The 16,734-nt window shown below is 43.7% G+C and overlaps 1 protein-coding gene across 2 annotated transcripts in view; it reads left to right on the top strand.

Annotated features, from left to right (window-relative positions):
- The window catches only part of Znf592 (zinc finger protein 592), a 52,138-nt gene that overhangs the window by 10,261 nt on the left and 25,143 nt on the right, over positions 1–16,734 (top strand). Inside the window, exon 2 of one of the 2 annotated variants that reach the window (XM_057756114.1) lies at positions 7,885–7,937. The gene's annotated coding sequence lies outside the window, so the exon portion shown is untranslated. Of the gene's footprint in view, positions 1–7,831; positions 7,938–16,734 lie in introns of both variants that reach the window. The other variant, XM_057756113.1, reaches the window with a different exon arrangement.

Below are 16,734 nucleotides of genomic sequence, written 5' to 3'. Positions count from 1 at the left end.
ACTGAGGGTAGCAAAAGAAGCCTTTTAAAGAAATTCCCCCCCTTTAATTACATTATTTCTGGGTGTTTTGCCTGCATGTGTCTGAGAAGCACCTGTGGAGGCCAGGAGAGGATGGTAGATGCACCCCCATTGCCCTGGGACTGGAGTTACAGAGGATAACTGAGCTGCCAGTGTCTCATCTTCTCAGCCGTCTTCTGGCCCTAAAAGAAACTTTGAGTTTGGTGTTTGAGGTAGGGTCTCCTGTAGTGCAGGTTAGCCTTGACTTTGCTGAGATGGCCTTGAGTTCTAGATTCTTCTGTTCTCAAGTGCTAGGATTATAGGTTCCTTCACATGGACAGGATCTTTCTGTTTTGGAAGCAAGATCTGGCACATAGTAGGTACCTAATACAGGAAATAAGGCTATCATATTTGGCTAGAAATTTGGATGGCTATTAGAAGCTTGCAGTCCCTAGCTTTTGAGCTACCTTTTTTCCCCCAACACCAGGCCCATCTGACCCTCTGTTCGTTGGGTCATAGGGTAAAGTGTGTCTGACACTGGATATGAGGGCTTTCAAAATAGAGGGAGAATCAGATTCTTTTTCTCCCTTCCTTCCTTCCTTCCTTCCTTCCTTCCTTCCTTCCTTCCTTCCTTCCTTCCTTCCTTCCTTTCTTTCTATAAATGTTCAGTTAAAATGTTTGAGAATAATTTAAGGAGAAAACAGATTTCTCTCTTTCTCTCTCTCTTTTTGTTTTTTTTTTTTTTTTCAAGACAGATTTTCTCATTGTAGCCATGGCTGTCCTGGAACTCCCTCTGTAGAAATCAGGCTGGCTTCAAACTCAGAGATCTGCCCACGTCTGCCTTCCAAGTGCTGGGATTAAAGGCGTGCACTACCACTGGCTGACCAGATCTTCTCAAAGTATAAAATGAATCACCCCTTGTCCCAAGTTCTTTTGTAGATTAAGAATCCAAATCCTGGGGGTTGGAGGGATGGCTCAGTGGTTAAGAGTACATATTGCTGCTGCAGAGAACCACCTATGGTGGGTGGCTCACAAACTCCAGCTCTAGAGGATATGACACCTGTTTTGGCTTTTCCAGGTACCTGCACACATGTGTACATACCCACACGCAGACATATTCACATATACATAATTAAAAATAAAATAAATATTTAAAGTCTACGTCTTTGCAGTGGCCTTTCACCTTCTGTTCATCTATCCACTGTTCCTGCTTTAGACTTTCCTGATTTTCTCATTTAGCTAAACCTTCTTTTCTTTATTCATGTGGACTGCCCTTTCATTTGTTTCAGAACTGAGACTATCTTCCCTCTAATTTCTGATTTGGGAGTAGAAACCCCAGTTGAGAAAGGCTCTCTGATCCTGTCATGAATCAGTGTCTCTGCCCTCAGATTCATGGCAGCCCTCCTGCCTATCTCCTGGTGCTGGGGTTACAGTTGTGAACTAGTACACTGGACGACTCATGCTGAGCGAATGAATGTGTGTGCATAGGTGTGTCGTGTGCGCGCTGTGCAGATTGGAGTGCCGTAGAGGCAGAAGCTGGAAGACAATGGAAGAAGAGATCCTTTGGAGGAGATTGATAACTCTTGGTAGGAGTGGAGACTGGGCCTGAGTGAGTCTGGGATAGTCTGCAGTCTTGTCTTTTACTAGTGTGTAGAGGCGAAGGCAGTGATGGGGTGTTCTGAGGTGGTGAAGGAGCAGCTGTTGCAATGTCAGATCAGAAGACTTGGGCTAGGTCTATTTCTGTGTGTGTGTTTGTTTTTCAAGACAGTGTAACAGCACTGGCCTTCTTGGAACTCTCTTTGTAGACCAGACTGGTCCCCAACTCAGAGATCCATCTGCCTCTGCTGGGATGAAAGGTGTGAACCACCACCGCCCAGCCTAGGCCTACATTTTTAAGCTTCTGAAGAGCTTGGCCTTGGTTAAGCCTGAGGTGGTAGGCAGTAAGGAACTGTTTTAGGTTTGTTTGGTTTGAATGTAGTAAGTCATGTGATGAAACTGTATTTGAGGGGAGTCACAAAGACTGATCCTCTTGGAAGACCGAAGGTCAGCAGACATGGTGTCAGTGAGACTTGATGATGGCAGGATGACACCTGCTTTGTGGCCACCGACAAAGCCTTTTAGTGCCCCCACCGTCAACATGTTGGTGGTTTTCAAATACGTTTCCGAAGCAGATGAAGTGTGAAGAGAAGAAGGAACCAGACTGTCTCAGTGGATGGGTGGTGGTCAGGGGTCATGTCTTGTCCCGGCTCTTGAGACAGATGTCTACTCTTTCTGGTCTGCTGAGAGGAGTTTGCTTCAGGTTGCAGCAATCCTTTATCAGTACCCTAGGGTGCTTCCTGAACTCTGTTTGTTCTATCACCTCCCTTCAGCTTCTTTTTTTGTCTCTCTGATTTTGTTTCTCAGGACAGATTATCTGACTCACAAGTGATTAAACTGGCTAGAAATACTTATTTCTGTATGCTTTCTTTTTCATTAGTCTTCTAGCTTCTAGTCAGTTTTCTGGTCTCTCTCTCTCTCTTTCTCTCTCTCTCTCTCTCTCTCTCTCTCTCTCTCTTTCTTTTTCTCTCTAAGATAGGGTTTCTGTATTGTAGGCTGCCCTCAAACTTGGAATCCCCCTGCCTCAGGCTCATGGGTGCTGGCCAATGTGTATGGGAAATTATGTACAGGTAAGCTGTACAAGCACTGGGAACATAGCAGAGAATGTGATTAAAACCTTCCTTTCATAAAGCTCATTACTTAGAAATTTGGGGACAGGAAAGTACTAAATATGAGAGAGGGTGAGAAGTGTGTAAAACAAAGTAGGTGTGGCGGGCAGGTCGCCTAGGGAGACAGCGTTCTTTTTCTCTCTGATACTGGGTATTAGCCTGGGGTCTCCAACATACTAGGTGAAGTCCATATAACTGAACTAACTTCATCTCCAGCTCGGGGTTTCTTTTATTTCTAAGATTTTTATTATTTTATATGAAGGGTGTTTTGCCTGTGTATATGTTTATGCACTATATACACGCCTGGTACCTGTAGAGGCCGGAGGGAGGGATTTGATCTTCTGGAACTGGAATTTACAGAGAGGTGAGAGCTGCCATGTGGGTGCTGGAACTGAACTCAGGTCCTCTGGAAGAGCAGTCAGTGCTGTTAATCACTGAGCCATCTCTCCAGTCCCTGGGCTTCTTATTTTAAATGGAGAAGTTGGGGTTGATGAGATGGCTCAGTGGGTAGAGGAGCTTGAGGAGAAGCCTAATGACCTGAATTCCATCCCTGGAATACACACGGTAGAGGGAGAGAGCTGACTCCTGGGAGGAGTTCTCAGACCTCCACTTATAGATTGTGTTACCTCCACTGCCTGCCTCTCTCTCTCTCTCTCTCTCTCTCTCTCTCTCTCTCTCTCTCTCTCTCTCAATAAATAAACAAATGAGAAGTCAAGCCTAGCACTTTGGAGACAAGCTTGGGCTATTAAAAAACAAAAACTCTCTCAAAGTAAAGTATAAGGAATGCAGAGAAAAATCTCACTGATAAAAAGATCTTTGTAGAGATCTGCTGGTGAGAACTGGCTGTGCAAGTGTCTGAAGGAAGAGTGGTCAGCATGGAGAAAGAAGCCAATGGAACCCTGCAGACCAACGTGCGGAAGGAGACAGGAGGGATGAGTGTAGAGGCCACCCAGAGACTGACACAGTGGGCTGAGCTGGGGGCAGGTGTGGTGTCAGGTCGGCTTTCTCCCCAGGTGTTCCCAGTGTTCATCCAGGGTGAGACTTTCTGACTCAGGGTTAAATAAGTTTCTCCAGCACTGGATGGAGATCCAGTGGTTACCCCTTGTGATGGGAAGGCCTTAGGGTGGGGTCTTGTGAGCTTGCCAGGGATGCTGGAAATCTTGCAGGTAACAAAAGTTCTTTTCAATTTGTATACCTTTCTGATCTGATTGCCTCACCTCTTTGGCCTCGTGCCTTTATTTGTAGAGTGGCTTAAATTTAATGGGCTCCTGGACTCTCTTTGGCTCTAACAGACTTTTGTGTTTCTGATGTTGAAAAAACCTCTAATCTAGAAAGATATTCTAGAACAATGTTTTCTGGTCCTGGTCTTACAACACACTAAGGTGTGTCGTAATTATGACAAGAATTACAGAGAATATCTCAGACCAAATTGAAGGAAAATTTGTGCCATGTTCAGTAGGATCCCAGCAGATGAGCATGCTGGGAAGTGGGAAAACTGACTAGAAGCTTCAGCGCTTTTAGTACAAGGGTGTCTTGGTCTTTGGCAGCAGGCAGAAGTCTGAGCGTCCTTTGAGTGCTAGTCGTGTGGCTCAGCTACTGCTGAGTTTCTTATGGGGCGAGAGTAGTGTGTTATAAACGAGAACGATCTCACATTAAACCCAGAATCTGTGATTTCAGTGGCTTGGGAGAAACAGCCAGCCTGGGTCAGTAATGTTGGGTCTGTTGGTCCTTCTCTGCAGCCAGACTATTTATTGCACACATAGACTCTGGTTAGTAGGCCAGAGCCCTGTGACTGGAGGCACCGAGGTTATCTTGGGTGAATAACCAGGTACATTCAGAACTTCCTAACTGGACAGTAGGCCTGATACCTGTCCTTATTTCTTCAACTCTCAGCCTCTGACTTTTGCCCTAATTTTAATGTCACAGTTTCTGATAATTTAGGTTTTGTTTGTTTGAGAGAGCATCTCATGTAGCCAAAACTAACTTCGAACTCTTGATTCTCTTGCTTCCACTCCTGGAGTGCTGGGATGCCAGGCATGGACCACCAACCCCTAGTCTAGTTTATGTTTTGAAATATTAGGATCTAAACATGAAAAGGAAAAAGTTGAGAAAATGTAATCCCTGTTTCTTTCTGCAGAATTGGGGTATCTTCAACATTTTCATTAATGCTATCTGTATTTCCATTTAGAATCTAAAATAAATGCTGACCTGTCAACATTAAGATAAAGATGAAATCAGGCTTGAAAATGCATGATTGGAGCGAGAAAGGGCAGAAGAAACTTAATTAAAAGTTAAAGAGAGGGGGCTGGCGAGATGGCTCAGCAGTTAAGAACACTGACTGCTCTTCCAGAGGTCCTGAGTTCAGTTCCCAACAACCACATGGTGGCTCACAACCATCTGTAATGAGGTCTGGTGCCCTCTTCTGGCCTGCAGGCATACACACAGACAGAATATTGTATACATAATAAATAAATAAATATTTTAAAAAAAAGTTAAAGAGGTAGCTATGCATAGTGGCTATTAAATGACTTTGATCCCAGCATTTGAGAGGCAAGGGCTGGAGGATCTCTGTGAGTTTGAGGCCAGCCTGGCTTTACAGCGAATTCAAGGTCAGCCAGGAAGAAAACAGAAAAAATAAATTAAAGAAATGAAATAAATTAAAGAAATGAAACCTCTCCTCCCCTTTCTCCTCTAGACAGATGTGTTTTATTAAAAATGAAAGAAAGAAAAAACCAAGAAGAACAACAAAACCCTTAAATAAGGGTCTCTGACTATCCTGGAGCTCACTCTGTAGACCCAGCTGCCTCCATCTCCCAGAGCTAAAGCGCTAGCGCTAAAGGCGTCCACCGCCTGGATGGCAATCTGAAATCTAGAGAAATTAAGGGCATCCCACAAGCTGGATGTGGAAATATGCAAATAACTTACAAAATAAGCCTTATGATCCTAGAAAGCTCACAGAAGGAGACCAGAGGAGGGCAACAGCAAGTACCCAAAGCCTTCCAGTGGTGACACAGCCTCAGGGAAACAGCAGCATTTCCTACCCAGGCAATCTGCTCCTTGAGGCCACTCTGCTTGTGACTTGGTATGCATAAAAAGTCAAGGCGCACTGTCCTCCTGCATTGCTCCTGTTTCTTCCTAATTCTTAATTTTCTCTAATAACAGTTTTCCTTTGATTTAAAAAGTTGGACCCTAAGGTTTGAAGTCATCAGCTTTTATTGGAATAGCATTTGGAAAATGAGAGCCTACAAAAGGCAGACTTTTTAACAAAGTTCAACATCCATCTCCCATGTATCACCAGACCAATAACAGGACCCCCTCCCCTTCCCCCCCAAAAGAGATGTTTTGTTTTCTATTTTAAAAAGTTCTTTATTCCTTTCTTTAAGAGTTTCATATAACCCAGGTTCAGGTTGGCCTTGAACTTTAGATTCTTGATCCTCAAGTGCTCGGATGACAAGTGTGTCTTATCATATATGACTTTTTTCCTTTTCTTTCTTTCTTTCTCTCTCTCTCTCTCTCTCTCTCTCTCTCTCTCTCTCTCTCTCTCTCTTTCTTTCTTTCTTTCTTTGTTTTTTGAAACAGGGTTTCTCCCTGTAGCTTTGGAGTATGTTCTGGAACTCGCTCTGTAGACCAGGCTGGCTTTGAACTCACAGAGATCCGCCTGCCTCTGCCTCCTAAGTGCATGTGCCAACAACACCCAGTGAGTTTTTTACTTTTTATTACTTATTTATTCATTTATCTGTTTATTTTCGAGACAAATTTTCTCTGTGTATAGCCTTAGCTGTCCTGGAGCTCGCTCTGTAGACCAGACTGGCCACAGAGATCTGCCGGCTTTTGCCTCCCAAGTGCTGGCTGGCATAAAGGTGTGTGTCACCACCGCCAGGCTATTATTTATTTATTTATTTAGGCTTTTACATTTTATTTTATGTGTATAAGTGTTTTGCCTACACATATGTGTGTGTACCGTGTGCATGCCTGGTCCCTGCAGAGGTTAGAAGAGGATGTCCAATCTGAAATTGGAGTTACAGGCAGTCATGAACCAAACCTGGGTTCTCTGGAAGAGCAGCCAGTGCTCCATCTCCTTCCTGTTAAATGGAGTCTAGCTGGCTGTGTAGCCCAGGCTGGCCTTCTGCGTGTGCATGCTGTGAGTCTAGGTGCACTATCACACCCTGTTCATATCCTGCCATCCATGAACACTGATAGACCGTTGACTAGGATTTCAGAACACTGGCCAAATAAATCTAAATCTTGGGGTAGTTGGCCAAGCATGAACAGTTTCCAAGGTACCCAAAGTGATCCAGGTTCAGCTATAGTTAAAAAACCACCTAATTAAGTCCAGAGGTGGTGGCGCATGCCTTTAATCCAGCATTTGGGAGGCAGAGGCAGGTGGATCTCTGTGAGTTCGAAGCCAGCCTCGTCTACAAAGCAAGTTCCAGGATATCCAGGGCTACACAGAGAAACCCTGTCTCAAAAAAACCATAAAACAAAACAAAACCAAAAAAAAAACCAAAACTACCAAATTAAGACAAAATGAAGCGCTCTGGCAGCTGTGCCTGTTTCTTCTTCCACTCTCACCAGGTCTCAGTCCTCTTCCTACCTCTGCTTTCCCCAGCTTCCAGTTCCACTCCTTGTCTGGTGAGCTTCCTCAGACTCAGTGGGTGCTGTCCTGAGCACTGGAGGGGGAGCTGTGGGCAAAGCTGCCTGCTTGTTGTCTTCTGTCCTCTCTGCATGCACTTCCTGTTGGTGATCTGGAAGGTGTGAGGGGCAACCTGCCTGCCACCCAGGTGGATGCAGCATCACAAATACTGCTTGTGCTAGGTGATAGCTACATTTTATGTATGGGAAACAGACACACAGGTGTAGATGTTCTCTCTCAAGGTTACATGACTAGTTAGTTGTCAGTGGGATTTTATCTAGGCAAATTCTATGCTCTGAACCACCATGCTGGGCTAGGGAGAGGGCAGCAGGTCTGGGGCCAGAAGTTTCGCCTTTGTGGGGCAGACTCTGAATGTAGAGGTCCTGGGGCGTACCTATCCTGGGATGGTTATGTCTAGTTTTCTTAAGTTCTTTCCTTACTTTAACATTTATTTTTAAACCCATTTAAAACCATTTTGTTTTTCTTCTTTCCATAGGTGGTGATTGGACTCTAGACCATGTGCCTAGGTAGTTTTTCCTTTCTCCGCAGCTCCACACCCCCAGCAGCGCTCACCACACCCTTGTTCTGAGAACCTCACTAAGGTATGATGTCTAGGTTGACCTTGAAGAGCTGAGTTTGACTACAATATAGCTTTTGTTGTTTGTTGGGTTTCATTTTGGTGGTAAAATGCAACAAATTTCCGTTTTAAATGTACAGTGGCATTAAGTACATTTGCAGTTATGTAGCCACCAACACCATTCATCACCCAATTCTGTCTGTGTCCCCTACACTCTTGGCAACCTTCATCCTACTTTCTGTCTGTGAATTTGCCAGCTTTAGGGATGTCATATAAATGGGACCATTCAGTGTTTGTCTTAGTGTATTTTGGCTTATGTCTCTAATGTCTCCAAGATTTGTTCACATTGTAGAATGTCCAGATGTCCTTTTCTCTCACTCCTTCCCTCCTTTCCTCTCTTCAGTTATATGAAGAGAACACAAGACTTTATCCTACCACTGAGCTATATCCCTGACCCCCATCCTTTTTCAGGCTGAGTAACATTTCATATTTTATATTTTGTTAATCTTTTCATTCATTGATAAATACTTGGGTTGCCCTACCTTTGGGTGCTGTAATGTGGCTGCTATGAATGATTATGTAGATATTTTGAGGCCTTGCAGTATGTGTGTTTTGTATGTGTTTATTTGGAGGCAGGGTCTTGTTCTGTAGCTCAAGCTAGCCTTGAATTTGACTCCTGCTTTAGTCTCCTGAATACTGAAAGGGAAGAAGGAAGAAAGCATGGTTGATAGCACATGGAATAGGGAATGGGGAGAGATGGGAAAGGGAAGTGTACACGTAGTTCCAGTTTTCTGGTTTGATTGAACGGTGGTGTGAAGTGATAGGCATTCAGTAGACACACTTCTAATCTGGACTGCCATCATTCTCTGGCTGTTGCTGGGCAGTGGCAGTGAGCCTCAGTTCCTGGTCAGCTAGCCATGAGATCACATAGATGAACCACCCATATGGTACAGTGTATTGTGTGACCAACCTATGATGCTTAGTAAGCCTCTTTGTCTGCTTTCTGTTGCTGTTGCTGTAAGACTGAGTAAATGTATAAGCAGTGGTTTATTTGGCTCATGGTTCTAGAGGTTCTAGAGGCTGGGCAGTCCAAGGTCAGAGGGCCATATCTCTAGTGAAGATTGGTGTGCTGTATAAGATGAACTAGTAGACATGTATGTGAGACAGTCCCACCATTTTTACTAAGAACCACTCCTGCCTTTATTTATCCACTCATGAGAGCAGAATCCTTATGGGCTAGTCTCACCCCAGGCTCACACAGTCCCACCCCAGACTGTGTGGATTCCCTAGCCCTTAGGAGGAAGAAGCAGTAGGATCAGGAGTAAGGTCACCGTTAGCTGAATGAGACATGGTGTCACCTTCTGAACACTAAAGAAAGAAAAATCAAGTCCTACCCCTTTAATGCTGTCGCTTTGGTCATTAAATTTCAGTGTGAATTGTGAAGGAAACATTCTAACTGATAAGTAGGCTAGGTATCTTACTTCTGTTTGTCTTTGAGATAGTGTCTCATGTAGCCCAAGCTGGCCTTAAACTCCTAGTATTTACTGCTTCCACCTCCAAGTGTTGGTGTTATAGACATGCACTTCCATATCAGGGTTATATTAAAAACAAAACATTTATTGTTTAGTATTTAGCATGCGTGCACTTTATGATGTGTGTGTGAAGAAGAAGACAGACAGTTTTGGGGAATGGGTTCTTTTCACTGTGCGGTCAATCTCAGGTTGTCAAGTTTGACAGTCTTCAACCACAAGATTGTCCTACCAACCCCTAGGCTTACATTTTTTATTTACATTTTCAATTTAAAATAAATGAGTTTTCTGCAGCATAATCCCATTGTAAGCTGAGGAACCTCTGTGCATGTGTGGGTGGCTGAGAAAAGCCCCTTCTTTCATTAGTGTCTACTCTTGTGGCAATGACAGGGGTTCCCAAGACTAGCAGTGTGTCCTTATGCTCCTGCAGCACTTCAGCTTGGGAATCTTTGTGACTCGCTTGCTTTGGGAGAGGAGATGAATAAGGGACAGCTCCAGAACCACCAAACAATGATGCCCAAGATGGGCCAGTGGTCCTGTGGGATAGCCACTTTCTCCTCTCAGGAATGGAGATTTGGTTTCCAGCAAGTCTGAGATGATTGGTTTCTTGCTTACTTTTGAGAGATCCTTGCTACCAAGACACGATGCTTATACAAGGTTCGGTGGAAGGGACTCTTTAAGATGATGTGTGAGCAGAGATTACCGTCTCCTTTTCTCTCAAGTGTCTGCCTTCTGTTCTCTCAAGTGCTGAGATCTGTTTGCAAGTAAGGCAAGGCAAAGTAAGTGCAGATTACCGTCTCAGGTTTTATCCACACCCAGCTCTTTGACTTTGTTGCCTAGTCCTAGTTTCTACTTCTCACGTTGGCTTTATAATCTGTATAATTCTGTTTTCTTTTTAATTTTTATTATTTTTACTTTATGTGTATGGGTATTTTTGTCTACATGTACATCTGTAAACTATGTGTGTGCCTGGTGTCCTCAGATGCCGGAAAAAAAATGTTATATCTCCTGGAACTAGAATTACAGACAGTTGTTAACCTAGGCCAAATGGGAGTCAAACTTGGGTCCTCTAGAAGAGTAGCCAGTGCTCTTAACCATGAGCCATGAACCATCTATACAAACTCTTTCATTTTCTTGCAACACAGCAGTTTTATTGTGGGAAAACCATACAGCACTTTTACAATACATAATTTAGTTGGATTTAGTGTGTTCATAGAGTTGTATCCCTTTATGATTCAGGATCAACCTGTGCCTTCCTTCTGGGTCCTAGCTCCTAGTTTTTAAGAGCTAGCCTCCCATCTTCACTAGCTTCTCACTGGTCTCATGTTCAGACAGATGTCCTTGTTCTTGAGACCTTGGCCACTAGGTGTTTTTTCACGATGACATATTTAGATTTAATCAGTTTCTGTAGAGATCCAGGAACCATAGATAGACCTTTTCCTACTCACAAGGCCTATCACCTCAAAAACCTTTCTTTATGAAAGTTTCAGGGTCCAGGGTTGTGGGCAAGTGGTAAAGGGTATGTTCAGTATGCATAGGGACCTGTGTTTAGTCCCTAGCCCCCAACTCCAGGTCTTAGAAACTACACACAGACGTGTTGCATATTTACCAAATACTTGGCTGGTAATAAACTTACTGGGGAATCTGTGGCTATCCTTGAATAATCTCAGCTCTGAAGAAATGATCTTGTGTGATTCTAGTGGTGGATCACCTTCAGTAAACACAGTGGGGCTTGTGAACCAAAAGGGAATGGATGGTGATGTGTGGTTAGTGGTCATGAGTGCTGTGAAAACACAAGCCAGAATAAAGGGCTGGAGGTTAGGGAGAGGGTGATAATGGAGAGTATTCACACAGATGAAGGATTTGTAGGACATGAAGAAGTGAGCCCACAGGGACCTAGAACAAGAACCTTTCTTCTTGTCTTCATTTTCTTTTCATCTTGTCTCTCTGTGTAGCCAAGGCTAGCCTCCAACTCAGCCTCCTAGGTTCTGGGATTATAGGTGTGCACCAAGTGGCAGGACTTGCAGATCAGAGAGAACAAGAAATGTACATGTTCTGAGGCAGGAGCATTGCCAGAATGCTTGAGGAATGGTAAGGAGATTTATGGGTACCATGACAGACTTGATATGACAGAATCTTATGGAAAAGATACACCAGTGAGATCCAGCAGGCTGTAAAAGCTGCAGGAAAGACTGGAGCTTCTTCACGATGAGACAAGATGGTGTTGGAGTAGGGTAAGAGGAAGGCGATTGCCTGACTTACATTTTCTTTGCTTTTTTTTCTTTTAAAGATTTATTTATTTATTGTGTATACAGTATTCTGCCTACATGCCAGAAGAAGGCACCAGATCTCATTACAGATGGTTGTTACCCACCATGTGGTTGTTGGAAATTGAACTCAGGACCTTTAGAGGAGCAGGCAGTGTTAACCTTTGAGCCATCTCTCCAGCCCCTGACTTACATTTTCAATGCAGCATCTAGCTGTAATGTTGACCCTAGCTATTACAGGCCAGGGCAGAGTCCAGGTAGGAATCCAGAAGTGATGCTGTTGCTGGTAGTGAGAAATGGCTGAATTTGGATGTATCTTCAATAGCACATGGTGTTTCCTTGTGGGTTATGTGGAAGCTATGAAAAGGGGGAAAAGTGGCTTAGCACCCGGAAGGATGGCAGTGCCATTGACTGAGGATGGATGCATGTGAGAGGAAGTCAGAGTTGCTAGTAGGTCTACTAGGTGTGAGGAGTCTGCTAGACATCCCGTAGAGTGCCGATTAATAATAAATAATAAAGTCTCTTACCGAAGACTTGTTAAGCAGGAAAGCTAACATTTTACTGAAACAACTGTAACAACGGTGCTAGGGTGTCTTCCGTAGGAATCCCACGTCTCAGTGTGCCTTCAGCGTTTTCTCCATGAGCACCAGGTTTGTAACCTGCGGATAAACTCCTAAACTCCCCTCACTGAGCCCTAGTTTTCCGTGTGTAAAATCAAGAGGTTGGACTAGAACAGTGTTCTAGAAACAACCAGGAGGCTTCGACCCAGCCCTATTGAGTTGGAATTGCTGTACCTGGAGCCTGAGCCTCTGTTTCAGTGATTTGCATGCTGTTGTTACTATTGCTACTATTTTTATTTTACATGTATTGCATTTTCTTTCTTTGTGTGTGCATGTGCAGAGATACCATGGTACATGTGTGGAAGGCAGAGAACAACCTGTAGGAGTTGCTTCTTACCTTCCGCTAAAGGCCCATTTTTCTTTGGGCCACCAGCTCACAAAAAGCAACATAGACTTCTTATTAATTATGGAAGTTCAGCCTATAGCTTAGGCTTGTCCCTAACTAGTTCTTAGAACTTAAATTAACTCACATTTTTAAGTCTATATTCTTTTGCGTGGCTCAGTTACCTTTACTCTGTACCCTCATTCTGCTTCTTCCACATCTTGGCTGGCGACTCAACCTTTCTTCCTCTCCAAGTCCTCTCTGCCCCGAGAAAATCCACCTAACCTCTTCCTGGTTAGCGAATGGCCATTCCGCTCTTTATTAAACCAATCATAGTGGCACATCTTCACACAATGTAAAGTGGTTGGTGCTTTACCTGCTCAGCCATCTGCTGGCCTCTGTTGATTGTGCTTTACAGGCAGACCCGCAGCAGTCTACAGAGGCACTTGGAAGCCACCAGACGTGCTCATTTTGGAGTTCCTTTTCATTCTCACATCCTGTGTGATGCCCATGCTTGCCATGGAACAACTGTTTTTTTTTTTTATCTACTTATCTAAGGCTGAGACTTCTTAGGCTTTTTTTTTTTCCAATTGTTTGAGCATCAGGTGTATCATGGAGTGAAACATTAGCCACTCGTTCACTCAGAACATGTGATTTTTTTGGTTCACTTGACCTATAAGCAAGTCTAGTTTATGTTCAGGAGAGTAGTGATATGTAGGGTCTGTTATCCACCTTCAGAGTCAGTACTTATGCAGGGGTTTATTAGATGTGCATAAATTTGCCCAGCTGTTGTAGCCTTGCCTGTTCAAGGACTCAGAAGTCCTTAAGGCCAGTTTAATTTTGCATTTTAATCAGAGTCTGGCAGCATAGTGGGGAGAAAGACAGTTCTAATGGCTCATAATTTGTTATTTCAGCTCCACCTTTACTAATCTGGGACTTGGTTCTGGGTCTGGAAATATGCACCCCTCCCCATGTTTCCTTTGATCTAAGTAGTGATTTTGCTTACTTACTTTGAATACCATCCATAGAAGCAATGTCTCTCTGACCAATGTCCTTGCCAGAGTCCAGGCTGAAGCTCCTCCAGGTTTTGGGAGCAGTGACGTGTTCTTGAGCGTGCTTGGTTACTCAGCCTTTCTTTTGTCTTCCAGGTACAGAACTTCTCTGTCCTTCCCTACCTCAACAGTCTCCTCCTCCTCCTCCTCCTCCTCCTCCTCCTCCTCCTCCTCCTCTTCTTCTTCTTCTTCGGGTTTCTCTGTGTATCCTTGGCTATCCTAGAATCTCTCTGTAGACCAGGTTGGCCTCAAGATCTGCCTCTTCAGAGTACTGGGATTAAAGCCACCACTGCTTGACTAATTCTTAACCATTATAAGGAATCACTGAGCATAAATTTGTGTCAGTATGTAAACTGGCCATTATATGGGGGACAGAATCAAGAGTTCACCAACAGGTGGTAAGAAGCATTTCTTTTCTTCCTTCTTCCTTGCTTCCTCCCCTCCCGCCTTCCCTGCCTGCCTGGTTCAAAAAAATCATGACATATTTTGAAGATAACTCAATTTTGTGGTCATAGAGTTCAGTGGTCCCAACTCATGCAGGCAGCTCCCTGTGTCAGTCTACATCCATGCGTGCTTCCCTGACTGTCCAACAGAGCATGCTAAGTAAACATAGACCAAGCTAGATCTAATGTATGTATGGCTTTTGTGTGTTACTTGGGCTCAAACCCAAGTCCTTATACATGCTAGGCATGTCTTCCTCTGCTAAGGACTCAGCTCCTGTATGTGTTTTACCTATATAATAACTTCAGTGTATTTTCTGTTAAGTCACCTCTTATTTGTCTGTATGTATCATTTTAGAATCAAAGTACCTTCTTTTCTGTTATTTTGATGAGCGGACTTCTACTTTAGTTACACTTTTTCCTTTCCCCCAAATGTTCATTTCTTTATTTAGTATGTATACAATATTCTGTTTGTGTGTATGCCTGCAGGCCAGAAGAGGGCACTAGACCCCATTACAGATGGTTGTGAGCCACCATGTTGTTGCTGGGAATTGAACTCAGGACCTTTGGAAGAGCAGGCAATGCTCTTAACCTCTGAGCCATCTGTCCAGCCCAAATGTTCATTTCTGAGGATGAACTGGTTATAATACTTGGCTTTCATTCTCCTGTCATTTGTGTGTGTGCATGTGCATGCTTGAGTTCTTTCGCTGGTCCCTCCCATCTGTTCCATAACTCCACTCTTTCCTCAGGACCTCTTCTGTGCTGATATGTCCTTCCTTCCTCTCTCTTTCTTTTTCTTTTTTCCCCCCTCTTTTTCCTTCCATGTCTTTTATTGTACTGGAGATTGAACTTTTTTTTTTTTTAAAGTTGCCTGAGCAGGCCTTGAACTTGCAATGAAATAATGTTGTTTTTCTAAGGAAACATTATAAACTAATAACCAGGTATCTTAAGGTTTCTATTTCTGCGATAAACTCAATGACCAAAGCAACTTTTTAGGGGGGAAAAGGGTTTATTTAACCTTATAGCTTTTAAGTCTATCATTGAGGAAAGCCAGGGCAGGAACTGATGCAGAGGCCATGAAGAAATGCTGCTTACCTGCTTGCTCCTTGTGGCTTATGTATCCTGTTTGCTTGCTTGCTTTTTTTTTTTTTTTTTTTAAGACAGGGTTTCTCTATGTAGCTCAGGCTGTTCTGTGTTCTGGAATTCCCTTTGCAGACCAGACTGGCCTTGAACTCATAGAAGTCCTCCTGCCTCTACTTCTCAGAGCTAAGATTAAGGACAGGCGCCACCACCCCCGAGCTCAGAAAAAAAAATTTAGAGCAAGAATATAGCTTTTAGGCTGACCTCAGACATAACTCCTGGTCAACCTCCTCCACCTTGTAGAGTGCTGGGATTTCAGGTGTGCACCACCGCACCTGTGTTTGTTTTCTTATTTTTGAGATGAAGTCTTGATATGTAACCCCTATCTAGCCTTCTTTTCTCAATCCTCCTGCCTCAGTCTTCCCAAGAGGTGAGACTATAGGTGACACCACTCCTGTCACTAGCTCTGACTTTTTGACCATTCTCAGCAAACTCCTGAGATTTTTCTGAGTGGAGAGCAGGACATATTCAGATTTAATAACTCTTTTCTTTTTTTTTTTTTTTTTTTTTTTTTTTTTGGATTTTCGAGACAGGATTTCTCCGTAGCTTTTGGTTCCTGTCCTGGAACTAGCTCTTGTAGACCAGGCTGGCCTCGAACTCACAGAGATCCGCCTGCCTCTGCCTCCCGAGTGCTGGGATTAAAGGCGTGCGCCACCACCGCCCAGCTACCCCTGTCATTTTCTGGTGGAGGACACTGAGCTCGAGCAAATCATTCCCTGTCAACCACTGCTCCTCTTCTCACACACTCTCCCGTCTGTTCAACCTCTCTTCCACTTCCTTCCCCCGAGGCATTGGAAGGCGGGAAGAAAGGGAGGGGGAACCTCTGGAGCAGGAGTCCTGGAAGGCATTTCCTCACAGCTGTGCTGCCCCACACATCAGTTCTCTTGGCATTGTGTTGTGTGATGTACCTACCTGTATCTGCCTGTTGTTTATGGACTCCAGCACCTAGTCAGGAGACAAACAACTGTTGTTTAAAACCTTCATCTTATTCCAGTGGGGCAATCTGCTGACCTGTGTGTAAATAACTGATTTTACTTTGTCATTGTCCACCATAACTGGATGTGAGAAGTCCTAGGCAGGGAGCTATGCTTTGTTGAGGGTCTGGGCTGTGGATGCTTGTGCTGTGAGAAACCAAACCCACAAAGCTGTTGCTGTCAAGGGTGGAAAGAGGAACACTCACCATGCCCTCTGCCTCCCTTGTGACTCTAACTGCCCTTTCTATTTTCTCCCTTTTAAAACTTGTAAGAGCAATTTCTTAGTGTGACAGATGTTTTCTGTCACATACCCTAAACAATTAGTTTTCTTTTCAATCATAGATACTTAATGTTATAATATAATGTTATAATATAATATAATTATGATATGATAATACTTTTGTATTAGTCTTTTTTTTTTCCCTCAAGACAGGGTTTCACTGTAGCTTTGGAGCCTGTTCTGGAACTAGCTGACCTC

The sequence above is a fragment of the Chionomys nivalis genome, chromosome 23 (genome assembly GCF_950005125.1).
Source record: "Chionomys nivalis chromosome 23, mChiNiv1.1, whole genome shotgun sequence".
Taxonomy (NCBI): Eukaryota; Metazoa; Chordata; class Mammalia; order Rodentia; family Cricetidae; genus Chionomys; species Chionomys nivalis.
Note: the sequence above shows the minus strand (reverse complement) of the source record. Positions and strands in the feature narration are given on the sequence as shown.